The sequence below is a fragment of the Orcinus orca genome, chromosome 2 (assembly GCF_937001465.1).
Source record: "Orcinus orca chromosome 2, mOrcOrc1.1, whole genome shotgun sequence".
Classification (NCBI taxonomy): domain Eukaryota; kingdom Metazoa; phylum Chordata; class Mammalia; order Artiodactyla; family Delphinidae; genus Orcinus; species Orcinus orca.
In genome coordinates, this window is record NC_064560.1 from 103,202,532 (window position 1) to 103,230,128 (window position 27,597).

The window sequence follows — 27,597 nt, forward strand, 5'->3', positions numbered from 1 at the left end:
GTCAGACTAAATGTCCACTGGAAAGGGCTATCTCCAAGGTCCCTTAGGGCCACCCATGCAAGCAACAGGCTGCATACATTACTGAGGAGGCTGCTGTTTGCAGCCATTGCATACTGGGTCCCTAGGTTATATGATATTTATTCTTCAATTTGTTAATGTGATATATCACATTGACTAATTTGCAGGTTTTGAACCATCCTTGCATTCCTGAGATAAATCCCACTTGGTTCTGGTGTATGATCCTTTTAATGTACTGTTGAATTCAGTTTGCTAGTATTTTGTTGAGAATTTTTACAACTGTATTCATCAGGGATATTGGTCTGTAATTTTCTTTTTTTTTTTAATATTGTTGTTGTCTGGTTTTGGTATCAGGGTGATGCTGACCTTGTAGAATCAGTTTGAAAGCATTCCTTCGTCTTCCGTTTTTTTGAAATAGTTTGAGAAGGATAGGCATTAACTCTTCTTTAAATGTTGTGTAGAATTCCCCTGTGTAGCTGTCTGGTCCTGGACTTTTGTTTGATGGGAGATTTTAAAATTAATGACCAATTTCAAGCCCAGTAATTGGTCTGTTCATATTGTATATTTCTTCTTGATTCTGTCTTGTGAGATTGTATGTTTCTAGGAATTTATCCATTTCTTCTAGATTGTCAGATTTGTTGGCATATAATTGTTCATTGTATTCTCTTACGATCCTTTGTATTTCTGTGATATTGATTGTAGTTTGTCCTCTTTCATTTCTGATTTTATTTATGTGGGCTCTCTTTTTTCTTGGTACATTTGCCTAAAGGTTTGTCAGTTTTGTCTGTCTTTTCATGGAACTAACTCATTTCCATTGATCTTTTCTATTTTTTTTTAGCCTCTATTTCATTTATTTCTACTCAGATTTTTATCATTTCTTTCATTCTACTAACTTTGGGCATTGCTTGTTCTTCTTTTTCTAGTTACTTTAAATGCACATTTAGATTATTTATTTTAGGTTTTTCTTGTTTCATGAGGTCGGTATGTATTGCTATGAACTTCCTTCTTAAAACTGCTTTTGCTGCCTTTCATAGATTTTGGGGAGTTGTTTTTCTATTTTCATTTTCACAGCAGTTTTTGATTTTCTCTTTGATTTTTTCATTGACCCACTGATTGTTTAATAGCATGTTTTTTGGTATCCACGTGTCTGTGTTTTTTTTCTTGTAGCTGATTTCTAGTTTTGTACTGTTGTGGTTGGAAAAGATGCCTGATATGATTTCAGTCTTCTTAAATTTATTGAGACTTGTTTTGTGGCCTACTATGTGATCTACCATGGAGAATGTTCCATGTGCACTTGAAAAGAATGTGCATTCTTTTGCCATTGGGTGTAATGTTCTGTATATGTATTAAGTTTATCTGGTGTAATGTGTTAAGGCCAGAGTTTCCTTACTGGTTTTCTGTCTTAATGAATATATCCATTGATATAAGTGAGGTATTACAACCCTTACTATTATTGTATTGCTGTCTATTTCTCCTTCTGTTTCTGTTAATATTTGCTTTATATTATTAGGTGCTCCTATGTTGGGTGCATAAATGTTTACAAATGTTGTATTATCTTGTTTGATTGACCTCTTTATCACTATGTAATGCCCTTCTTCGTTTTTTGTTGTAGTCTTTGTCTCAAAGTCTACTTTGTCAGATATGAATATTGATACCCTATCTTTCTTTTCATTTCTATTTACATGGAATATCTTTTTCCATATCTTTTACCTTCAGTCTCTGTGTGTCAGTTCTGCAGGGAGTCTCTTGCAGGCAACATATATAGGTCATTTTTTTAAATCCATTTAGCCATACTATGTGTTTTGATTAGAGCATTTAGTACATTTACATTGAAAGTGATGATTGATAGATATATACTTATTGCCATTTTATTAATTGTTTTCTGGTTGTTTTTGTAGTTCTTCTCTGTTCCTTTTGTCCGCTTTTAGTCTCTTTTCTTGTGGCTTGATAATTATTTTTAGTGTTATCTTTGGGTTTCTTTTTATTTTCTGTGTATCCATTATAGGTTTTTAGTTTGCAGTAACCATGAAGTTCATAGCTATTGATATATATAGTAGTTTATATTATTCTGATATTTGCTTATATTCGAACACGTTCTAAAAGCAGTTTTACTTTGTCCCCCCCACCACACATTTTATGTTTTTGATGTCATATTTTACATATTTTTTTGGATACATCTTTGTGTATTCCCTAACTACTTATCGTAGTTATATAGTTGATTTTATGACTTTTGTCTTTTAACCTTCATGCTAGCCTTTTAAGAAGCTAATCCTCTGCCTTTATTATATATTTGCCTTTACCAGTGAAATTTTTTGTTTCATGTATTTTCTTATTTCTAGTTATGGGATTTTCTTTTCTGCTTAAAGAAGACCCTTTAACATTTCTTGTAAGGCTGGTTTAGTGGTGATGAACACTTTTAGTTTTTGCTTATCTGGGAAGCTTTTTATATCTCCTTCAATTCCGAATGATATTCTTGCCAGGTAGAGTATTCTTGGTTTGAAGTTTTTTCCTTTCAGCACTTTAAATATATCATGCCTCTCTCTCTCTGGCCTGCAAAGTTTCTGCTGAAAAATCATGTGATAGCCTTATAGGAGTTCCCATGTATGTGACTAATCGTTTTTCTCTTGCTGCCTTTAAAATTCTGTCTTTATTTTTAATCCTTTGCCATTTTACTTATGATATATCTTGGTGTGTATCTCTTTGGGTTCATCTTGTTTGGGACTTTCTGTACTTTTTTTCCTGGATATCTGTTTCCTTCCCCAGGTTAGGGCAGTTTCCAGCCATTATTTATTCAGATAAGTTTTCTGCCCTTTTCTCTCTCTCTTCTCCTTCTGGGACCCCTATAAAGAGAATGTTATTGTGCTTGATGTTGTCCCAGAGGTCCCTTAAATTATGCTCATTTTCTTTAGTTTTTTTTTGGTTCTGCTGTTCTGATTAGGTGATTTCCATTATTTTGTCTTCCAGATAACTTATGTGTTTTTCTGTATTGTCTAATACAGAAATATTAGACAATACAGATGTTGATTCCTTCTAGTGTATTTTTCATTTAAGTTATTGTATTCTTCAGCCCTTCATCCCTGATTTGTTCTTCTTCTATATTTTCTCTTTGTTAAAGTCTCACTGTGTTCCTACATTCTTCTCCATGTTTGGTGAGCATATTTATGACCATTCTTTTGAACTCTTTATCAGGCAAATACTTATCTCCATTTCACTAGGATTTTTTTTTTTTTTTTGGTGTGTGTGTGTCTGTGAGTTTTTAATCATGTTCTTTCATTTGGAACATATTCTGCTGTATCCTGCTTTTGTTTCTTTCTGTGCTTGTTTCTATGAATTAGGTAAAACGGTTATTTTTCCCATTCTTGAAGTTATGGCCTTGTGTAGGAGTGTCCCCTATGTGCACTGTGATTGTTGGGTGGCTTTGGCAGGCAGGCAGGGGCTGGAGCAGGCATAGGCTGGGGGTGTCCTGGGGCATGCCAGGCTGGGGCCACCTTGGCAGTATGGCTGGAGCTGTAGTGGATGTGGCCTGGGGGGGTGGTGTCCCAGATCATACTAGACTGAGCTGGGTCACCTTGGCAGAGTGGATGAAGCTGGAGTGGGCGTATGCTAGGGGCATATTGCAGCAGCCAATGCAGGTTGCCATTTACTTTTAACTGCTACCTCTGTTCTGGGACTCTGAGTGAGTCTGTGCTTGAGTCCTTTAAGAGTGGAGTCTCAGTTTCCTGAAACTCTCCTGCTCTCTGGGACATAAGCCCTGTTATTTTTCAAAACCAGATACTATGGGGGCTCATCTTCACAATGCTGGTTTCCAGGGCTGGAGTGCCTGATGTATGGCTTGAACCCCTTGCTCCTTAGAGAGGACCTCTGCATGTGTGATATCCCCTCCTACTTATGGGTTACTGTGCTAGATGTATGGGTTCTGACTCAGTTGTGCCTCTGCCTTTCCTACCTATGTCAATGTTGTTTTTTCTTTATATCCTTAACTGTAGAAGAACTTTTCTGCAAGTCTTCAAGTTGTTCTCAGGGAATGGGAATGGGAAAAATAACTTTTGCCTAATTCATAAACAAGCACAGAAAGTCAAACAAAAGGAGGAGACAGCAGAATATGTTCCAAATGAAAGAACAAGATTGAAAACACACACACACACACACACACACGCACACGCACACGCACACACAAAACCCTAGTGAAATGGAGATAAGTATTTGCCTGATAAAGAGTTCAAAGGAAGGTCATAAATATGCTCACCATATTTGGAGAAGAATGTAGGAACACAGTAAGACTTCAACAAAGAGAGAGAAAATATAAGAAGAATAGATCAGAGCTGAAGAATACAATAACTTAAATGAAAGATACACTAGAAGGAATCAACAGCATATTAGAGTTGTAGTTTTGGTGTATCCATGGAAGGAGGTGAGCTCAGGGTATTCCTACTCTGCCATCTTTATCCCTCCCTCAAGAGGTTAAGCAACTTGCCCCAAATCACACGGTAAATAAGCAGTAGAGCAATATTGTGTAGGAATATTTATATTTTAACTAGTAGTCAAAAACCTTGGATCCAGTTCTGATTTACCACTAGTTAATGACTATATGACCCTGTATAAATCATATAAGCTCTGCAGGTCTGTGTCTTTATGGGTAAGATGTGAAGTTGGAATACTCAGGGTCCTTTGCTTTATATGAATTCATTTAATGTTAAGAATAGTACAATACAGACAACTGAATAAGCAGGGAAGATGTTTCTCACTTGAACATAATATTTTCTCTTATAGCAGAGTCCAAATGATTTTCCATTTTAAATAGAGAAAGTAGATCTTATCAAGTATTTATAGAAACTGCAGATTGCTCAGACATGCAATCCAATACCTCATTTGATACTCGTGAAAGGCAAATGATGACTCAAACTTTAACACATGCTTGAGCCAATTCAGTGAACAAAGGAATATCTGAAAATGGCTCAAGTTTAAAGGAAGCCATATGTTTATTGAATGATATGACTTTGGGGACCACTTGAGAAAATAAAGTTTTTCTAAAATCTTCACAGTTAAGCCTAAAGCATGCATCCTTACAAATGTAAATTCTCTTAGTTATCAGTGGCATAGTATACCTCTATAAAAACTAAAGGGAGGAAAATGGCCAACTGGAAATTGTTGATATTACTTCTTGACAAGGACTCATTACTGTCATGGAGCCCTATGATTTCTTTTCCACTGAAAAATTTTAAGAACCAGAAAAGTTTAAAGAAGAGTACAGTTAATATCTATATACCCTACAACTATATTCAACAATTGTTAACATTTTACCATATTTTCTTTATCCCTTTCTATATCTAAGTTTTGGTAGAACCGTTTGAAAGTGAGAAGCAGATATAACTTGCTCCTCTATACATTAGCATGCATCACTTTAATAATAGGATTATTCTCCTGCATATACACAATACTGTTATCTAAATTACAAATAGTTTTATAATGTTTATATCCAGTCCACATCTTATAACATTCTATTCTATAATATTTGATGTCCTGTCCAATATTTAGTATCCAGTCCAATTTCTCCAGTTGTCCCAAGAATGTCATTTAAATGTTTATCTTTTGAATGAGGATGTAGTCAAGATTCACACATTGCATTTGGTTGTTATGGATATTTAAGATCTCTTAATTGAGACCATCCCTCTGCCCTCTTGTTGTTGTTGTTGTTTTGGTGGCATTGATTTATGAAGAGTCCAAGCCAGTTGTCATGTAAAATGTCCCAAATTTTGGATTTTTTGATTGCTTGTTTATGATGTTATTGAACTTGTACTGCTATTTCCTATACTGTCTGTAAATTGTAAGGTAGGTCTGGAGGCTTGATTAGATTCCAGTTAAACCTTTTTGGAAAGAATATTTCACATGTATTGTATATTTTTAATTGCATCGCATGACACATGCAAGGTTAGGTTGTCCTGCTGTTAGAAACTCAAGGTTGACTATTTGGTTAAGGTAACTACTTATGCTCTATTGTAAAGGTATATATATATTTTGATTTGCAATTTGCAAGTAATCTATGGGGAGAGACTTTGTACCATGGGACATTTTTTCACTCAGTGGTTTTATTGTCCATTGAGGATCCTTGCCTAAATCAATTTTTACAGTAGGGGTAGCAATGTGGTGATTTTCTAATTTCCATTACTACTTTTACATTTATTATGAAATAAGAACTTTTTTTTCTCCTCTTTTTTTGTCTCTCTTTGAGTTTCATTATGGTTCATGGACGGCTGTTTACTCAGAACATTATATTCATTACTGTCATTATTCTTTTTGATGCTAACATTTGTTTCAAAGGCCAGTGGAAGCCCCTTCAAGCTGGCTCTGGGCCTCTTAGTCTTCAAGTGCTTCCTTGCTTTTTAACATAATGAGATGCCCTAGGCTAATCTTGTACATTTCCTTCCCAAGACCTAAAATCAACTGATTTTCACAAAGAACCTTAGTATATGTACTAGTGGAAAATTAGAAGCCAAGATCTAGGGGCTAGATATCTTCATTTCTACTGAACTATGATTGTGTTTTGACTCTTTTCAGTGGACAGAGATAGGAATATATTTTAAAAAGTCATGAGTTCATATCCATGTTTGTAATTAGATTTAATATTACAGCATTTTTCTTAGTTCTGTTTCCTTTATTATCCATGTTTTCTCAAATATATGGAGTGGGGGAAAAAAGGACAGGGAAGGGACAAGAGGCAATTAAGGGAACAGTTTCAGGTAGAGTGCCACAGGGGGAAGTTTCAGCCTGATCCTGCAGGGGAACTCTGGAGGTTAAGCTAAGGGCAAGGGAGCTGGACTTTTATCCTCAACATTTGTCAGTAACTCTCAAGAGCTGCTCCCAGGGAAAGTAAATTCTGAGGCACTTGGTTCTCTGCAAGTGTAGGTGAGGGTCTGACACTGTCTGCTACAAATTGTAACTCTGGTTTAGAATGGAATTCCTAACCATCATTTTAGAAAAACAGCCATAAATATTGTTATTAATCAACCATAAACAGTAGCTCCATCTATATTTAATAAAACTTTCTAACGGGTATTTAAATGAATAACCAAATAACCACATAAATGTGTATTTCAGATGAGGCTTATCATTATGTGCAATACAAAGTTCTCCTTAATTCCTGCTTTATTACTACTTCAACAAATCAGAATTCACTGTCATTAAGGTCATGATATTTATAAGGGGTTCTCTCTGAGGAGAATTTTTTGGGGGTGGGACCTAGGACAACTTGGTGGATTTTGGGAAACGAATTCAGAAATTTCTGTTTTGTTGTCCTGTTCTCATTGCGGATTTTCCTGTAGAAAAGAGGCAGTAAAGACCACTCATGGGCTCTTATATATTGCCTTGGAAACAGGCTTTCTATTTCCTTGAGCTGCCATCTCAATGGCAGCAATGGCAGCCTCACCTTGTTTCTTGACAAGATTCAGGCAGATCCATCTTCAATTTGCACGAGTCAACTGATTTGCATTGACTTTTCTCGTTCTTTACTCCATTGTTTTCCAGCATCAAAAAGACAAAAAACTCTGGGCACGTTTAGCTTTTTAAGTCTCTGAATCACAAATTCCTTTTCTGCCTCAAAGTGTGTCCTTTGCCGTAACAAAGGATCATGATCACTTCCTTAAAAAATGAAAATGCATAAAGTATTGGAGCAATTCCCCCCCAACCCCAAACTGACATAATGGGGTTTACCTCTCCCAGTGAGCATTTGTTTTTTCTTCAAAAACTCCTCTTGGGGGCTTCCCTGGTGGCGCAGTGGTTGAGAGTCTGCCTGCCGATGCAGGGGACATGTGTTCGTGCCCCGGTCCGGGAGGATCCCACATGCCGTGGAGCGGCTGGGCCCGTGAGCCATGGCCGCTGAGCCTGCGCGTCCGGAGCCTATGCTCTGCAGAGGGAGAGGCCATGACAGTGAGAGGCCCGCGTAACGCAAAAACAAACAAACAAACAAACAAACAACTTCTCTTGGGAGGCCATTTACTTATTCCAAATAATTTAGGAATTCATTCTTTGGGATCATCAACTAAATTGCCGTAGGTTGGGTTCCCCAGAAGCAGACACTTTTAGCAGAGTTTGAGGTGACAGATGTTTATTAGAGCTCAACTCCTGTGAAGGGATGGGGAAAACCGGGATTGGGTAGAGGGAGAAATTGAACTGTGATGCAGGCCCGACAAAGACTTGACTAACCTGGGGCAGACAGCTATGTGGCAAGACTTGCTTGTTAGGGTGTTTTGCTTCAGACCGCAATGACTGTGCCTTTATACTCCTCCTTGCTCAGTCACTGGAAGCAGGCTGTCCCCAGAGTGGCATGACCTTGGGCAAGGAGGCTCTCTGCAACTGAAGCAGACCCTGCAGGAGTGGACAGCTGGAAGGGGCACGTGGGGTGGGGACACATATATTCATGTCTAGCACATAGAACCGGTTGCAAGCCCAAGGAAAAACTCAACCTTATTACAATATTGTTCCATCTCTTGCTCAGCTTTACTGAATGTGAGGACTGAAAGGTTTATAGAGACTTCCTGGTCTAACCACTCCCCTCTCCCCCACATTTTAGTGATGCCTGAAATTTCCCCCCGAAATGCTGCACTGACATAAGGTGGCACGATGCCTTCCTGTACCCCACTTTCCCCACCCAGCTACCATCCCTCCTACTCTCCTTCAAGGAACACAAATGACTTTACCACTTCACAGGTATATTTTCTCACTTAGATTGGCATAAGAAGGGACAAAAATTTGAGGGAAAGAGAAGAGAAGGAAGGTAAAAATTGGGAGGAAAAGATTCTTTGGGATTATAACCATGATTTGTGAGAAATACCCAGAGAAGCCTAGATCAGTCCCCAAATGCTGATGGGTAATTGGAGAACAAAACAGACTTCATGAAAAGGTCCTCTGTCTTTTTTAAAAAAAATTTTATTGAAGTATAGTTGATTTACAACGTTGTGTTAATTTCTGCTGTACAGCAAGTTGACGCAGTTATACCTTTCAACCCTTTGTTGGAACTCTTGCAAAAATTATGTAGAGATTTGATTGGGGAACCTAAGGAAAAAAATGTTTTAAAGGCCCTCCTTCACTGGTATTAATGGCCAGATCTATGAATAGGTAGGTTACCTCCAACCCCCATTCTCTCAACAGAGTAGCTGTGTGACAGTTCTCATAAACCATTCATTCATTTATCCATCACGTGGTTTTTGAATGCCTACTATGTGCTAGGCCCCATGCCAGGCTCAGGAGACAGTAGGGAACTGTACGATGGCATAAACTGGTCCACAGCCAAAGTTGGCCAACAACTTCAGCCAGAACTTCTGGCTGTTTCCCTCCGATTTGGACATCTTTTTCCAGGTTGTGCTACACCTATTCATTTACGTGAAGGTGTTCTAAAGCTCAGTGTGACAGTTTTATTTTTGTTTTGAAACATTTCACTTCTCTTAATCCAAAACCTCTCCTTCCGGGGTCTGAGGGAAGCTGAGGATTGGCTTTTATTGTTAATTTTCCTCCCTGTCTTCTCCCTTTTTTCCTTCTCTGTCTGCTCCTCTCTCCTTCCTTTGCTGTTCGGGCTGGCAGTCAGCATTCTAAGGAAGGACTGTGCTGGTCTGGAGAAGGTGAGGGGGTGGGAAAAGGAAAGGGAGGATTGGGGGATGTCTTCTGAGGCTTCCATCAGGAAGCTGGTGGACTGATTAAGTCCGTTAATAGTAATAGCTAATGATTCTGTAACATCAACCATGTGCTAGCACATATATTAACTCATTAAATCCTTTGAACAATCCAGTAAGTTAAGTTCTTCTGATATTTTTAAATCCCTACTTTATAGATGAGGAGATCAACATACAGAGGTCCACACAGATAATTGTCAGAGTTAGGAATGAATTTAAGTTCTTTACTCCACACTCTAAGCCACCACACGCTAGTACCCTTTGAAAGTGAGGGCAGCTGTCTGCGGAGGCACCTCTAACTCAGTGCTTCTCAACTGGGGGCAGTTTTGCCTCCCTGGGGACACCTGGCAATGTTTGCAGGCATTTTTGGTTGTCATGACTGGGGGCAGATACTTGGGGCATCTAGTGAGTAGAGACCAGGGATGCTGGTAAACATCCTACAGTGCACAAGCCAGCGCCCTATAACGCAGAAGTATCCAGACCAAAAAGTCAGTAGTGCCAGCTGAGAAACCTTGCTCTGTCTGGATGTATACCCGCTGTGAAGCCTGAGCAGAAAACCCCAATGTGACTATTATCTATCTTTGGCAAGAAACAAGGATGGTTATAAATGCAACCAAATACTTCACTGGCTTTTGGCATTCATTCATGTCATACTGTTGACTTATATGGAGCTACTCATTACCTAAACTCCTTGGAGGTAGTTTCCCCCTCCTTCATTAATTATTTCAAGTTACATGTTACCTATATTTTTCAAAAAAAATTTTTTGAACCAAGATGTAGAACGTTAAGTTTGGCTGTTTAAGGTTCACCTTGTTTGTTTCCCCTTTTTTTTTTCCAGGGTCCATCTTTTTGAACCTGATTTTGCTTTCCAGTATATAGACTAACACTGTCAACTTGGTGCCATTGCCAGATATAATAATTATGATTTCTGTGTCTTCGTCCGTGCTGCTAATAAACAGAGGGGGTCACCATCTGAGCCCTGGGACATACCACTAAGCGCTGTATTTCAGAGCACTGTTTCATGAATGCACATCTTTGCATCAGCTCTATCAGTGATATCTGGGAAACTTAAAAATAATTCCTAGGCCCGATTTTGGACATTCTGTTTTCATGTATTCTGTTTTCATGAATCATGCATCTTTAAAGTACTTCCTAGGGTTGTGATTTTGATCAGCAACAATGCTGGGAACCATTGTTCTAATTTGACAATAATCCATAGCTTCAACTGGCAGTGAATTTCCCTTACCTATTTTTTTTTTTTTTTTTTTGCGGTACGCGGGCCTGTCACTGTTGTGGCCTCTCCCGTTGCGGAGCACAGGCTCTGGACGCGCAGGCTCAGCGGCCATGGCTCACGGGCCCAGCCGCTCCGCGGCATGTGGGATCTTCCCGGACCGGGGCACGAACCCGCATCCTCTGCATCGGCAGGCAGACTCTCAACCACTGCGCCACCAGGGAAGCCCTCCCTTACCTATTTTATCCATATTTCTCCTTCTAAAGATGGATGTATATTGATTAACTACGGCCTGTATAACAATAGAAGTAATGTTGATTTGCAATAATATGGGACCTAGAAGTGCATTGTGATTTGTAGGCATTAAAAAAGTGTCTGCTAAGTAAATGAATGACTGACTGACTGACTGAATGAATAAATGACCAGTTGTGGTGTCTAATGCAGTCTTTAATTTCTAAATGAATATTTGCTAAACAATGACACCCAATTTGCTGGTCTATAATTTCTGGAAACCAAAATTTTCTCTCCCCTTGTCCCTCCCTGTCCCTCTTGGAAAACTGGTACAACATTTCCTCTCTCTCCCTTTAGAAGCCTTTTTCATTCTTCATGACTTCTCAAATCATTGATGGTATAAGCACTTTAAATGCCCTGAAGGTAATTCATCTGGATTTGAACGGTTGGATTCATTTAAATAGCTGGGCAGAACATTAATTCTCTTTAATGTTGGACTTAGTTCTTCCCACTCAGTACTTGTTTTATCCTTTCTGGTTTGGAAATCGTTCTCCCTTGTGAGATGGTTTGCAAAATAAGAATTCAATTGCATGGCTCTCTGTGTTTTGAATCATCTTCCCTAATTAGTGATTCTACTCCATCCTCGCTTAGTTTCTCATCGGCAACTAAGGGAAAAAAAACCCCAAACAACAAAACTCAAAAAACTTTTTTTTAAAGCACTGTTCACAAGCTGCATCTGATTCTTGGCCAGTTTTGCTGACGCTATTTTTCCAAGTGTGTGGCTCTAACTTATTCCCTAATTAAGTACCTCTTCCTCCTTTTATAGACGAGGGTTTCTCCACAGTGACACAATTGACATTTGAGCCAGATAATTCTTTGTTGTAGCAGCTGTCCTATGCATTATAGGATGTTTAGCAGCATCTATGGCCTTTATTCAATAGATGCCAGCAGCAACGCCTGTGTTAACCAATAATGTCTCCAGAACATTGTCAAATGTCTCCTGGGGGGTAAAATTGCTCCCTGTTGAAAACCACTGCTATAAATATTACAAAACAAAAACAAAAACCTGAAACCTGAACCCAAGTGTAGATGCATTGAAATATTTGTTTCTACTCCACAATTAAATAGAGTTTTACTTCCTAGAGTATTGCTTCATCCTTAAAAACGGCAGTGGCTATTTTAGTTTAGGATGGAAGACATGGGGTACACATACTGAAACAGGAGGGAAAGGGGCAGGGCACAACTTTTAAAAGAATAACATAGCCATAGGATATGACAAAAACTGGTTAGAACTAACTAGATCAAAGATGGCGGAAGATTCCACTTCCAGTAGACACTGATCCTCATTATACGCTCATTGTAATACATTAGCATCTAAATGACACACCCACTAGTGCCATGACAGTTCTCAGGCCAACCATAAAAGGTTAAAAAGAGTGTGGTGGCCCACTTCCTGGAAATCCCCACCCCTTCCCCAAAATAATTGTAATAATCCTCCCACTCATTAGCCTATGAAATTACCCAGCCCATAGAAAGAAACGACACCATATTTTGAGGCCTCTAGCCTTCTAGATGGCCCACACTCCGTGGAGTGTGTTTCTCTATAAATAAATCCACTTCTTACCTATTACTTTGTCTCTCACTGAATTCTTCCTGCCATGAGACATCATGAACCTGAGCTTCATTAAGTCCTGAGACCAGGTGTGTGATGTCAATTAAAAGACCATGGGTTCAAGTCCCAATGTGAGTTACATGGTTTCAGCACTACCACTCTCCCGTATGGGAGTCACTGCAGGCATCACTAGTTGGTCCTTTTTTTTTTTAAATCACTGAGCTGTATGCTCCCTCATAGTCCCTCTCATTACTGGGCTCCAGGTAGACAATTGATTGGCGTTAGAGTATGAAATGGAACCCATTCACCACCCATTCATTTTAGAGTTTCTTGTAGGACATCCAGGAATTTTCTTTGAACCCTCTTGAAATTTGGTTCTGAAACCCTGGGGCACATGCTTGACTGTACCTAATGTCTCATTTCTTTATCATCATAAATCTCAAGGTTAGAGGGTTATTTTCTCACAATATTCCTGTCAGTTTTAACCAGTTTTTCTCTGTTGATCAGAAACAGGTCCAGAGTAACAAATCCTCCTATTGCTTCTTCTAATTTATGAGAAATGAAGTAACCAAAATCTGTCAGACTATTTTTCATCTATCATACTGGCAAAGCTCAAAACTGTTGAAAATATACAGGGCTGACAAGGATGTAATGAAATGCATTATAGAGAATGATACAACCCTTTTGAAAGACAAACTGTTAATATCTATCACATTTCTAAAATATGCTTTCTCTGGCCATCATCAAAAAATCTACGAACAATAAATGCTGGAGAGGCTGTGGAGAAAAGGGAACCCTCTTAAACTGTTGGTGGGAATGTAAATTGATACAGCCACTATGGAGAACAGTATGGTGATTCCTTAAAAAATGAAAATAGAATTACCATATGACCCAGCAATCCCACTACTGGGCATATACCCAGAGAAAACCATAATTCGAAAAGAGTCATGTACCACAGTGTTCATTGCAGCACTATTTACAGTAGCCAGGACATGGAAGCAACCTAAGTGTACATCGACAGATGAATGGATAAAGAAGATGTGGCACATATATACAATGGACTATTACTCAGTCATAAAAAGAGATTAAATTGAGTTATTTGTAGTGAGGTGGATGGACCTAGAGTCTGTCATACAGAGTGAAGTAAGTCAGAAAGAGAAAAACAAATACCGTGTGCTAACACATATATATGGAATCTAAAAAAAAAAATGGTTCTGAAGAACCTAGGGGCAGGACAGGAATAAAGACGCAGACGTAGAGAATGGACTTGAGGACATGGGGAGGGGGAAGGGTAAGCTGGGACAAAGTGAGAGAGTGGCATGGACATATATACACTACCAAATGTGAAATAGCTAGTGGGAAGCAGCTGCATAGCACAGGGAGATCAGCTCGGTGCTTTGTGTTCACCTAGAGGAGTGGGATAGGGAGGATGGGAGGGAGACACAAGAGGAAGGAGATATGGGGATATATGTAAACATACAGCTGATTCAGTTTGTTATACAGCAGAAAGTAACACACCATTGTAAAGCAATTATACTCCAATAAAGATGTTAAAAAAATCGTTATGCATTAAAATCCAGAAGAAAAGGCTGAGGTCAGCCTGTGAGGCAAAAGCAGTAAATGGAACCACAAAATAAAAGGTCAGTCTCTACGGGAAAGCAATTTAGAAGCTGTTGCCAGTGACAGAGAAGCTTCTCAATATACCGTATATCACCTCTATACATTAAAGGTACTGTATATTTAATTCAAGAAAGATAAACCTAACAGCCAAATGCAAACAAGAAAATATGCATCTTAATATCTAATTACCATTCAGAACCCCAATAATTTAAGGAACCCACTGAAACATGTTAGATTAATGTTGTTATAACTTGGTTTTGATTATAATACTAGGATTTTCATTCCCCCTGAGTCATTACAATCTGTTAATTAAAAAGATATCTATTACAGCTTCTTTTTAAAATTGTCACGAACTTTTATTCTAGGAGTGTCTCTAGGATTAAAGTTCATTCTGCTTTTAGTCTCATATGTTTCCACATCAACTGTACTTGTACCATAACTGATGTCTCTAACAGGAAAAGATAATTTATGTTTAGTGTACCATTCCATAAAATCGAGTATGTATATGTGTGTTGTGTGTATAAAGTTTTTAGAAACATTTATTTTGAAATTTTACAATAAAAATTCTGCTAGTCAAAATATTAAACTTAAGTTCTCTAGACATTTTATCATTCCTGAAAACATCTGGGCAAAAGGTTTTAGAATGGATCACAGTATGGTACAAACAGATATCATGACTCAGAATATAAGTGAACAGAAATCTATGAGCTGCTTAGCAGACTGGAAAATTATTAGCTGGTATAATATGCTAAAACTTCATGAAATTAAGATCAGTGCTTTCTGCAGCCACAGTAAAGCTCTGGTCACATTCTTTAAGTTCTTCTTACATAGACATATAACTAATAGCATAAGCAAATTTCAATCAAGTAAGAAGAGCTTAAGTGTAGAAAATACATGATCAACCCAGTTTCTTCCTTGCTGTACCACAGGGCATAGCTACATGCCATCTGGTGATTATTAGGCAAGAAAGCTGCCATCTGCCACTTCTTCTAATACATAGGAGAGAGGTAGCACTCCCCACCCTGTAAGCCTAGGAGCTTCTCTTATGGCTGTTTACATGCCCCAGAGCTCCAATTGGAGATAGAATTTACTCTGTGTGTGTGTGTATGTGTGCACCCAACATATTCAATACCAAAGTGTGATAGCCCTTTCTTACCACCTCTTAAGTGGCATAGGAGTCTGTGTTTGGCCAGGTGAACTCACCCTACAGCAAGCCTCTTCTATTCTGCCTGATTCAAAGCCAAGATACTATTAAATACAACCTACGGAGACAAAACTGGATTGTAGCCATAAAAATAGATTACAAAGTGGACAGAAATAGAATCTAAGGTGTGAAAAGGACTTGCTTGTCCTTCTGCTTTACATCCCTTCAAGGGAAGGTAGAAGCTGAATCATCCTCATACTTTTTCCATAGTCTCCATAGGAGTATTTTTAAGGTGTCATATCTTTCCTTAGGCCAGACAGAAGTTCATTTCCTTACATTAAAAAAAAAAAAAGAAGGCATAAAATTATTTCAAAGGAGCCTTAGCTAAGATCCAAATTTCAACTATTTCTGGACATCAACGTGACAATAGGGAGAGAAAAACAGGATGTATAAACAGACATAAATTTTTCTCCAAATTGTGTCAGGCCTGTCAGTTTCTCAAATCTTTGCATATAATGGGTGCTTCATATATATTTCTTGAGTAAATGAATGAATGACTGAATAGAATAGACTGAAACGAATGACTCCATAGAATGGGACCAAGTGACTCCACTTAAGGATTCAATCTCACCTACAGAAGTTTTATATTCTAAAGAAGTAAAGAATGAAATTTTAAAAATTCCCTAAATAACCTGCAGTATGACTCTTCTTAAAACACCAGTACAGCAGGCTGATGTAGTACAAAGATGACAGGAATCTGATTCTGGATTTCTAGGTTCTAGTCTCAATTCTTGAAGTTATTGTGAATTTTGGAGTGAGTCAGTTGGACTCTCTAGGCCTCGGTTTTCTCTTCCATCGAAGAATCACTCCTATTTGCACAAACCCATCAAGGGCTTTGGATGCCAGGAAAACCTATAAGACACTGAATGGAAATGGAGTCATATGCATCCACAGAAGTATTAAATGCTTATCAGAAATCTGTGTAGAGCAAGCTGCTAAACAAAATAAGCTTTTTCCAGGCAATATTTATAAAACCTTTGCATAAAGTGGCACAGGAGAACTTCTACCTCCAACCAAGATGAAGTAACAAGGACTGGATTTACCCTATTGCCTTGACAACTGAAAAGCAGGACAAATGAATGAAACAACTCTCAAGACACTGGATATCAGAAAACAGAAAAAACCCCCATGATCCCAAAAAGAAACAGAAAACAAACGTGGTGAGATCTAATATTGCTGCCATCTTACTGCCTAGATAAAGTTTCTAGGCCAAGGCACAGGATTCATTCAGAGCCCAGATGTAGCCCTGAGTTTAGGAGACAAAGCTGGAAATCTGGGGAGGTCAGGACAACCAGAGTTCATAGGAAAGGTTATCGGAGAGGCAGTTACACAGAGAGAGAACACCAGAAATCTGCAGAAAGTCTACTTCAAGACTTCACCTGAGGACTGATCACCACATACTTGTTAGAAAACCACCCAAGTCTGAGCAAATAACAACCTAAAAGTAATAGAGGCAATAATGCTTGAAGTTCACAAAGGGATGGAGATAGTGTCTGTTCCCAAAAGTCAAAGTGAGAGTATTTCACACCCTGCAGGGCATCAGTCAGAGTTCAAAGAAGAGTCTCACCTCAGTGGGTGGAAAAGTAACCCTAGAATAAATGCAGTTCTGGTCTCACCTAACAGAGGTTTTAAAAAATGTCTCAAGATCACTTTATTTCCAAATAGCTGAATTACATCCCAGAACAAAGTTCATGAATATTTATAGGAATACAAAATATCCAGTACATTATAGCGTAAAATTCGTAATATCTGGCTTCCAATAAAAAATTACCAATGATGAAAAGAAATATATCCCATAATGAGGAGGATATTTAATCAATCAAATTGGATTCCCAAATGACACTATAGAATTAGTAGATGACTATTAAAATAGTTGTTATAACTATATTTCATACACTTAAAAAGCCAGAGGAAAGATCAAACTTGTTAAGCAGAGATGTTAAAGATATAAAAAGTGACTCAGGAAAGGGTCCAAGATGGTAGCTTAGGAAGACCCTGAGCCCACCTCCTCTCACAGACAACACTGAATCTACACCTACATATGGAGCAATTCCTCCTGAAGAAGACCTGAGGGCTTATTGAACTTCTTCTTTACATAGAAGGACCATATAAAAATGGGTAGGAAAAATGGAGAAACAGTGTCCATGGAACCCCACTCCTGAAGTTGTGACCCACAATAGAGATGGATATTACTGAGGGACCGGAGCCCTGAGACACAGCAAAAACCCAGCAGTTTAAAGGAAACCTAGACCATACAGAACATAAATCCATTTACTAAATTTAGAGCTTCTGCCAAACAAGTGGGGAACTGCTGGAGTCCTCTCTGGGGTTGGAGGTACCTGAGAACACCATTGTTTGAATCCCCCCAGGACTCCTCCTGGCCTGTGTCCACTCTAGCTCCAGCTTTCCTGCCAAGGCAGCCTTGATGTAGTGCTCCCTAGGACTGCCCCAGGCCTGTGCCTGTTCCACTGCCAACTGTCCCACCAAGGTGACCTCAATGTGGCCCTCCCCAAGACTACCCCTGGCCTGTGCCTGCTCCAGCTGCAGCTGTCCTGCCAAGGAAGCCTTGGTGTCTTGGTTCCCAGGGACTGCCTCAGTCCTGGATCCACTCCACCTTCAGTCACCCCACCAAGGCAACCTCAATGTGGCTCTTTCCAGGGACTGGCACTGGCATATGCCTGCTCCAGCTCCAGCTGCCTTGCCAAGGCAGCCGTGGCACCACACACCCTGGGATTATCCTTGACCTGCACCCACTCCAGCTCCAGCCATCCTGCCAAAGCTGCTGGGCACAAGCAGTCTACACAGATGATGCTCCCACACAAGGCCACTCCTTCAAGACTAGGAGAGGTAACTATATTGTTTAATTCATAGAAACAAACACCAAATGTCAAACAAAATGAGGCGACAGGAGTATGTTCTAAATGAAAAATCAAAATAAAACTCCAGAAAAAAACCCCTAACAAAATGAAGAAAAGTATTTACCTGTTAAAGTGTTCAAAGAAATGGTCATAAGGATGCTCGCTGAACTTGGAAGAAGAATGGAAGAACTCAGTGAGAACTTCACCAAAGACTTAGAAAATATAGAAAGAACCAATCAGAGCTGAAGATTACAATAACTGAAATGAAAAATACACTAGAGGGAATCAACAACAGATTAGATGATGCAGAAAAGCAGATAAGTGATGGAAGATGGAATAGTGAAAATCACCCAGTCAGAAGAGCAAAAAGAAGAAATAATTTTAAAAATTAAGGAGAGCTTAAGGGACCTCAGGGACAACATCAAGTATACTAATGCTTGCATTATAGGGGTCCCGGAAAGAGAAGAGAGAGATGAAGGGACAGAAAACATATTTAAAGAAATAATGGCTGAAAACTTCCTAATCTGGGGAAGGTAACAGACATCCAAGTATAGGAAGCACATAAAGTCCCAGATAAGATGAACCCAAAGACATCTACACCAAGACATATCATAATTAAAATGGCAAAAGGACGAAGACAGAATATTAAAAGAAGCAAGAGAAAAACAGAGTCACATGCAAGGGAACCCCCATAAGGCTATCAGCTGATTTTTCAGGAGAAACTTTGCAGGCCAGAAGGGAGTTACATGATATATTTAAAGTGATAAAGGGAACAAAACATAGTATTTTAAGTCTTATCCACAGAAATCAGACAAGAAAAAGAAATAAAAGGCATCCAAATAAAACTGTTACTACTTGCAGATGACATGATACTATATATAGAAAAACCCTAAAGAGGCCACCAAAAAAGTGTTAGAATTAATCAAGTAATTTAGCAAAGTTTCAGGATACAAAATTAATATGTAGAAATCTGTTGTATTTCTAGACACTAATTAAGAACTATGAGAAATTAAAATGAAGAAAACAATCCCATTTACAATTGCATCATAAAGAATAAAATACCCTGGAATAAATTTAACCAATGTGGTGAAAGACATGTACTCTGAAAACTAGAAGACATTGAAGAAAAAATTGAAGATGACACAAATAAATAGAAGGATATACTGTGCTCATAGAATGGAAGAATAATATTGTTAAAATGTCCATACTGCCCAAAGTGATGTACAGATTCAATGCAATCTCTATCAAAACACCAGTGGCATTTTAAACATAACTAGAACAAATAATCCTAAAATTTGTATGGAACCATGGAAGACCCCGAGTAACCAAAGCAATCTTGACAAAGAAGAACAAAGCTGGAGGTATCATATTTACAGACTTGAAACTATACCACAAATCTACAGTATTCAAAACAGTATGGTACTGGCACAAAAACAGATCAGTGAAACAGAACAGAGAGCCAAGAAATAAACTCATGCTTATATGGTCACTTAATTTACAAAAAAGGAGCAAGAATATGCAGTGGGGGAAAAACAGTCTCTTCAATAAATGGTGTTGAGAAAATAGACAGCTACATGCAAAAGAATGAAATGGGACCCTTTCTTACTTGGTCTAATAGGTAGTATGCTCTTTGACATTAATCTTAGCAGTGTTTTTTTAAAGATATGTCTTCTCAGGCAAGGGAAACCAAAGCAAAAATAAACAAATGGTACTATATAAAACAAATAAAAAAAACAACAAAACAAAACGAAACCCTTTTGTACAACGAAGGAGACCACCAATAAAGTAAAAAGGGAACCTCCTGAAGGGGAGAAGATATTTGTAAACCATATATCCAAGAAGAGATTTATATCTTAATTATATAAAGAACTCATACAACTCAATATTAAAAAAACCCCAACCTAATATAAAATGGGCAGAGCATCTGAATAGACATTTTTCCAAAGAAGATATACAGATGGCTGACAGGCACATGAAAAGGCATTCAACCTCAATAGTCATCAAGGACATGTAAACAAAAACCCACAAGACATCTCACACCTGTAAGAATGGCTATTATTCGAAAGAAAAGTAACAGCTGTTGGTGAAGATGTGGAGAAAAGGAATCCTCCTCCACTGCTGGTGGGAATCTAAATTGGTCCAGCCACTATGGAAAACAATATGGAGGTTCTTCAAAAAAATAAAATCAGAAATACCATATGATCCAGCAGTTTTATTTCTGGATATTTATCTGAAGAAAATGAAATCACTAATTTGAAAGATGTATGTACCTCTATGTTCACTGCAGCATTACTTACAATAGCCAAGATATGGAAGCAATCTAAGTGTCCATCAACAGATGATTGAATAAAAAAATATGGTATGTATGCACACACACACACACACACACACACACACACACACACACCCCAAAGACCCAACAAAAACCTCATAGAACTAGTGAGTTCAGCAAGATCACAGATAAAAGGAAACCATACAAAAATCAATTGTATTTCTAGAATCTCAAGGGACCCTAAATAGCCAAAACCATACCAAAAAAGAACAAATTTAGAGGGTTTACACTCCCTGATTTCAAAGCTTATTACAAAACTATAGTCAGAACAGTGTGGTACTAATTATTTGCAAGTGATATTTGTAAAAAAATAACAGAAGATCTTTTGTCAACAAATTGCCTGATAGTCTATCAGTTGGGGATTGGATTAATATTTACCCCCTTAAAGACTAAGACAAAGGCAGAGGATGAGGTAGGGGTGGCATAGATATGGATTTAATGAGAGACTATACTAAGGGACAGAGCAGAGGTACAAACAAAGTTCCCATAGGAACAAAGGAGGAAATCTTAAGTCTTCCTGGAGGCATACAAGAAGCCATTATAAACAAAGTGGTAATATTGGACTTGCTTTAAAGGATGAGTGGGAATATGACAGGTGGAAAAAGGACAAAAGTGAACAGTAGGGCGAGGAAACAGAATGAGCACATGGCATAGAGCTGTGGAAGACTACAGTTGGGCTGGGAAATGGTGGTGGTCAGAGCCCAGCTCTATATTAATAATGCCCATATTCCCATTGTCTAGGGCTGAAATCCATTAAATGTGCAAATTAACCTCTTCATAATCCACTTTAGATTCTGTGTTAGGTTCCTATTTCTGCTGTACAAATCACTACAAATTTAGCAGCTTAAAACAACACAAATTTATCTTACAGGTTTGGAGGTCAGAGGTTTTAAAATTCAAGGTGTCAACAGGGTGGGTTCCTTGTCAAGACATTAGGGTAGAATCCTTTTCTTCACCTTTTTTTTTTAAACAACTTTATTGTGTTATAATTGCTTTACAATGTTGTGCTATTTTCTACTGTATAACAAAGTGAATCAGCTATATGTGTACATATATACCCTTTCCCACCCCTCTAGGTAGTCACAAAACACCGAGCTGATCTCCCTGTGCTATGCAGCTGCTTCCCACTAGCCATCTATTTTACATTTGGTAGTGTATATATGTCAATGCTATTCTCTCCCTTCATCCCAGCTTACCCTTCCCCCTCCCTGTGTCCTGAAGTCCATTCTCTATGTCTGTGTCTTTATCCTGTCCTGCCCCTACGTTCATCAGAACCTTTTTTTTTTTTTTTTAGATTCCATATATATGGAATATTCCATATGGAATTACATGGAAAAATATTCCATATTTTTCTCTTTCTGACTTACTTCACTGTGTATGACAGACTCTAGGTCCATTCATCTCACTACATCTGACTCAGCTTCGTTTCTTTTTAAAGCTGAGTAATATCCATTGTATATATGTGCCACATCTTCTTTATCCATTCATCTGTTGATGGACACTTAGGTTGCTTCCATGTCCTGGCTATTGTAAATATTGCTGCAGTGAACATTGTGGTACATGACTCTGTTTTTGAAATATGATTTTCTCAGGGTATATACCCGGTAGTGGGATTGCTGGGTCATATAGTAGTTCTATTTTTAGTTTTTTAAGGAAGCTCCATACTGTTCTCTATAGTGGCTGTATCAATTTACATTCCCACCAACAGTGCAAGAGGGTTCCCTTATCTACACACTCTCTCCAGCATTTACTGTTTATAGATTTTTTGATGATGGCCATTCAGACTGGTGTGAGGTGTTACCTCATTACAGTTTTGATTTGCATTTCTCTAATGATTACTGATGTTGATCATCCTTTCATGTGTTTGTTGGCCATCTGTATATCTTCTTTGGAGAAATGTCTATTTAGGTCTTCTGCCCATTTTGGATTGGGTTGTTTGTTTTTTTGATATTGAGATGCATGAGCTGCTTGAATATTTGGAGATTAATCCTTTGTCAGTTGCTTCATTTGCAAATATTTCCTCCCATTCTGAGGTTTGTCTTTTCGTCTTGTTTATGGTTTCCTTTGCTGTGCAAAAGATTTTAAGTTTCATTAGGTCCCATTTGTTTATTTTAGGTTTTATTTCCCTTTCTCTAGGAGGTGGGTCAAAAAGGATCTTGCTGTGATTTATGTCATAGAGTGTTCTGCCTATGTTTTCCTCTAAGAGTTTTATAGTGTCTGGCCTTACATTTAGATCTTTAAACCATTTTGAGCTTATTTTTGTGCATGGTGTTAAGGAGTGTTCGAATTTCATTCTTTTCCATGTAGCTGTCCAGTTTTCCCAGCACCACTTATTGAAGAGACTGTCTTTTCTCCATTGTATATCCTTGCCTCCTTTGTCATAGACTAGGTGACCATAGGTGCATGGGTTTATCTCTGGGCTTTCTATCCTGTTCCATTGATCTAAATTTCTGTTTTTGTGCCAGTACCATATTGTCTTGATTACTGTAGCTTTGTAGTATAGTCTGATGTCAGGGAGTCTGATTCCTCCAACTCCATTTTTCTTTCTCAAGATTGCTTTTGCTATTAAGGGTCTTTTGTGTTTCCATTCAAATTGTGAAAATTTTTGTTCTAATTCTGTGAAAAATGCGATTGGTAGTTTGATAGGGATTGCATTGAATTTGTTGATTGCTTTGGGTAGTATAGTCATTTTCACAATGTTGAGTCTTCCAATCCAAGAACATGGTATATCTCTCCATTTGTTTGTATCATCTTTAATTTCTTTCATCAGTGTCTTATAGTTTTCTGCATACAGATCTTTTTTCTCATTAGGTAGGTTTATTCCTAGGCATTTTATTCTTTTTGTTGCAATGGTAACTGGGGTGTTTCCTTAATTTCTCTTTCAGATTTTTTGTTCTTAGTGTATAGAAATGCCAGAGACTTCTGTGCATTAATCTTGTATCCTGCTACTTTACCAAATTCATTGATTAGCTCTAGTAGTTTCCTGGTAGCATCATTAGGATTCTCTACGTATAGAGAATACGTATGTCATATACGTATGTCATCTACAAACAGTGACAGCTTTACTTCTTCTTTTCCGATTTGGATTCCTTTTATTTCCTTTTCTTCTGTGATTGCTGTCGCTAAAACTTCCAAAACTATGTTGAATAAGAGTGGTGAGAGTGGGCAACCTTGTCTTGTTCCTGATCTTAGTGGAAATGGTTTCAGTTTTTCACCATTCAGGATGACGTTGGCTGTGGGTTTGTCATACTTGGCCTTTATTATGTTGGGGAATGTCCCCTTATGCCTACTTTCTGGAGGGTTTTTAACAAAAATGGGTGTTGAAGTTTGTCAAAAACTTTTTCTGCATCTATTGAGATTATCATATTATTTTCATCCTTCAGTTTGTTAATATGGTGTATCTCATTGACTGGCTTGCATATATTGAAAAATCTTGCATTTCTGGGATAAATGCCACTTGATCATGATGTATGATCCTTTTAATATGCTATTGGATTCTGTTTGCTAGTATTTTGTTGAGATTTTTGCATCTATGTTCATCAGTGATATTAGCCTGTAGTTTTCTTTTTTTGTGACAACGTTGTCCGGTTTTGGTATCAGGGTGATGGTGATCTCATAGAATGAGTTTGGGAGTGTTCCTCCCTCTGCTATATTTTGGAAGAGTTTGAGAAGGATAGGTGTTAGCTCTTCTCTAAATGTTTGATAGAATTCACCTGTAAGCCATCTGGTCCTGGGCTTTTGTTTGTTGGAATATTTTTAATCACAGTTTCAATTTCAGTGCTTGTGATTGATCTGCTCATATTTTCTATTTCTTCCTGGTTCAGTCTTGGAAGTTTGTACTTTTCTAAGAATTTTTCCATTTCTTCCAGGTTGTCCATTTTATTGGCATATAGTTGCTTGTAGTAATCTCTCATGATCCTTTGTATTTCTGGAGTGTCAGTTGTTACTTCTCCTTTTTCATTTCTAATTCTATTGATTTGAGTCTTCTCCCTTTTTCTCTTGATGAGTCTGACTAATGGTTTATCAATTTTGTTTATCTTCTCAAAGAACAAGCTTTTAGTTTTACTGTTCTTTGCTTTTCTTTCCTTCATTTCTTTTTCATTTATTTGTGATCTGGTCTTTATGATTTCTTTCCTTCTGCTAATTTTGGGTTTTATTTTTTGTTGTTCTTCTTCTTTCTCTAATTGCTTTAGGTGTAATGTTATGTTGTTTATTTGAGATATTTCTTGTTTCTTGAGGTAGGATTGTATTGCTATAAAGTTCCCTCTTAGAACTGCTTTTGCTGCATCCCATAGGTTATGGGTCACCGTGTTTTCATTGTCATTTGTGTCTAGGTATTTTTTGAGTTCCTCTTTGATTTCTTCAGTGAACTCTTAGTTATTTAGTAGCATATTGTTTAGCCTCCACGTGTTTGTATTTTTTATAGTTTTCTTCCTGTCATTGATATCTAGTCACATAACATTGTGTTGGAAAAGATACTTGATACGATTTAAATTTTCATAAATTTACCAAGCCTTTATTTGTGACCCAGGATATGATCTATCCTGGAGAATGTTCCATGAGCACTTGAGAAGAAGATGTATTGTGTTGTTTTTGGATGGAATGTCCTATAAATATCTATTAAGTCCATCAAGTCTAATGTTTCACTTAAAGCTTGTGTTTCCTTATTTATTTTCATTTTGGATCATCTGTCCATTGGTGAAAGCGGGGTGTTAAAGTCCCCTACTATGATTGTGTTACTGTCGACTTCCCCTTTTATGGCTGTTATAATTTGCCTTATGTATTGAGGTGCTCCTATGTTGGGTGCATAAATATTTACAATTGTTATATCTTCTTCTTGGATTGATCCCTTAATCATTATGTGGAATCCTTCTTTGTCTCTTGTAATAGTCTTTATTTTAAAGTCTATTTTGTCTGATATGCAAATTGCTATTCCAGCTTTTTTTTGATTTCCATTTGCATGGAATATTTTTTTCCATCCCCTCACTTTCAGTCTGTATGTGTCCCTAGGTCTGAAGTGGGTCTCTTGTAGACAACATATATATGTGTCTTGTTTTTGGATCCATTTAGCCAGTCTGTGTCTTTTGGTTGGAACATTTAATCTATTTACATTTAAGGTAATTATCAGTATGTATGTCACCAGTTTCTTAATTGTTTGGGGTTTGTTTTGGTAGGTCTTTTCCTTCTCTTGTGTTACTGCCTAGAGAAGTTCCTTTAGCATTTGTTGTAAAGCTGGTTTGGTGGTGCTGAACTCTCTCAGCTTTTGCTTGTTTGTAAAGATTTTAATTTCTCTGTCAAATCTGAATGAGATCCTTGCTGGGTAGGGTAATCTTGGTTATGGTTTTTTCCTTTTTATTACTTTAAATATGTCCTACCACTCCCTTCTGGCTTGCAGAGTTTTTGCTGAAAGATCTGCTGTTAACCTTATGGGGATTCCCTTGTATGTTATTTGTTGCTTTTCCCTTGCTGCTTTTAATATTTTTTCTGTGTATTCAGTTTCTGATAGTTTGATTAATATGTGTCTTGTTGTGTTTCTCCTTCAATTTATCCTGTATGCAGTGTATCTTGTCCCTCTGTTGGGCAGGACCGTGTCCAGTGGTGTGTTTTGGGGTGTCTGTGAACTTAGTATGACTTTAAGCAGCCTCTCTGCTAATGGGTGGGATTGTGTTCCTGTCTTTTTTTTAAAATTTTTATGTATGTATGTATATATGTATGTATATATTTATTTATTTATGACTGCATTGGGTCTTTGTTGCTGCATGTGGGCTTTTCTCTAGTTGTGCTGAGCAGGGGCTAGTCTTCATTGCGGTGCGTGGGCTTCTCATTGTGGTGGCTTCTGATGTTGTGGAGCATGGGGTCTAGGCACATGGGCTTCAGTAGTTGTGGCATGTGGGCTCATTAGTTGTGGCTCATGGGCTCTAGAACGCAGGCTCAGTAATTGTGGTGCACACGTTTAGTTGCTCTGTGGCATGTGGGATCTTCCCGGACCAGGGCTAGAACCTGTTGCCCCTGCATTGGCGGACGGATTCTTAACCACTGCACCACCAGGGAAGCCCTATGTTCTTGTCTTGCTAGTTGTTTGGCATGGGGCATCCAGCACTGGAGCTTGCTTGTCATTGGGTGGAGCTGGGTCTTAGTGTTGAGATAGAGATCTCTGGGAGAGATCTCGCTGATTGATATTACATGGGCCTGGGAGGTCTTTGGTGGTCTACTGTTCTTGAGTCAGCTCTCCCACCAGGTCTGACACCCACCTGGAGCACTAAGACCCTGTCATCCACATGTTTCAAAGAAACGGAAGAAAAAATGGAAACAAACAAACAAACAAAAAACCCTGAACAGATAAAACCCCAAACCAAATGGTAAAAGCAAAACAATACAGACAAAATCACACAAAGAAACATACACACACACACTCATAAACAGTAAAGAAACAAACAACAGCAACAGAAAAGAAAACCAACTCTCAGAACCCTAGGACAAATGGTAAAAGCAAACCTATTTGGGGATTCCCTGGTGGCGCAGTGGTTGAGAGTCTGCCTGCCGATGCAAGGGACACGGGTTCGTGCCCTGGTCTGGGAAGATCCCACATGCCGCGGAGTGGCTGGGCCCATGAGCCATGGCCGCTGAGCCTGCGCATCCAGAGCCTTTGCTCCACAACGGGAGAGGCCACAACAGTGAGAGGCCCGCGTACCACACAAAAAAATAAATAAATAAAAAGCAAACCTATTCAGACAAAATCACACAAAGAAACATACACACTCACAAAAAGAGAAAAAAGGAAAAAAAAATTTTTAAAAATAAAGAAAAATTAAAAAAAAGAGAGCAACCA

General features: G+C 38.3%; 1 protein-coding gene and 1 pseudogene across 1 annotated transcript in view; one reads left to right on the top strand and one right to left on the bottom strand.

Annotated features, from left to right (window-relative positions):
* The window catches only part of LOC125963512 (uncharacterized), a 254,209-nt gene that overhangs the window by 13,145 nt on the left and 213,467 nt on the right, over positions 1-27,597 (top strand). The window lies entirely within an intron of this gene.
* Positions 26-148, bottom strand: LOC117203180 (uncharacterized; annotated as a pseudogene).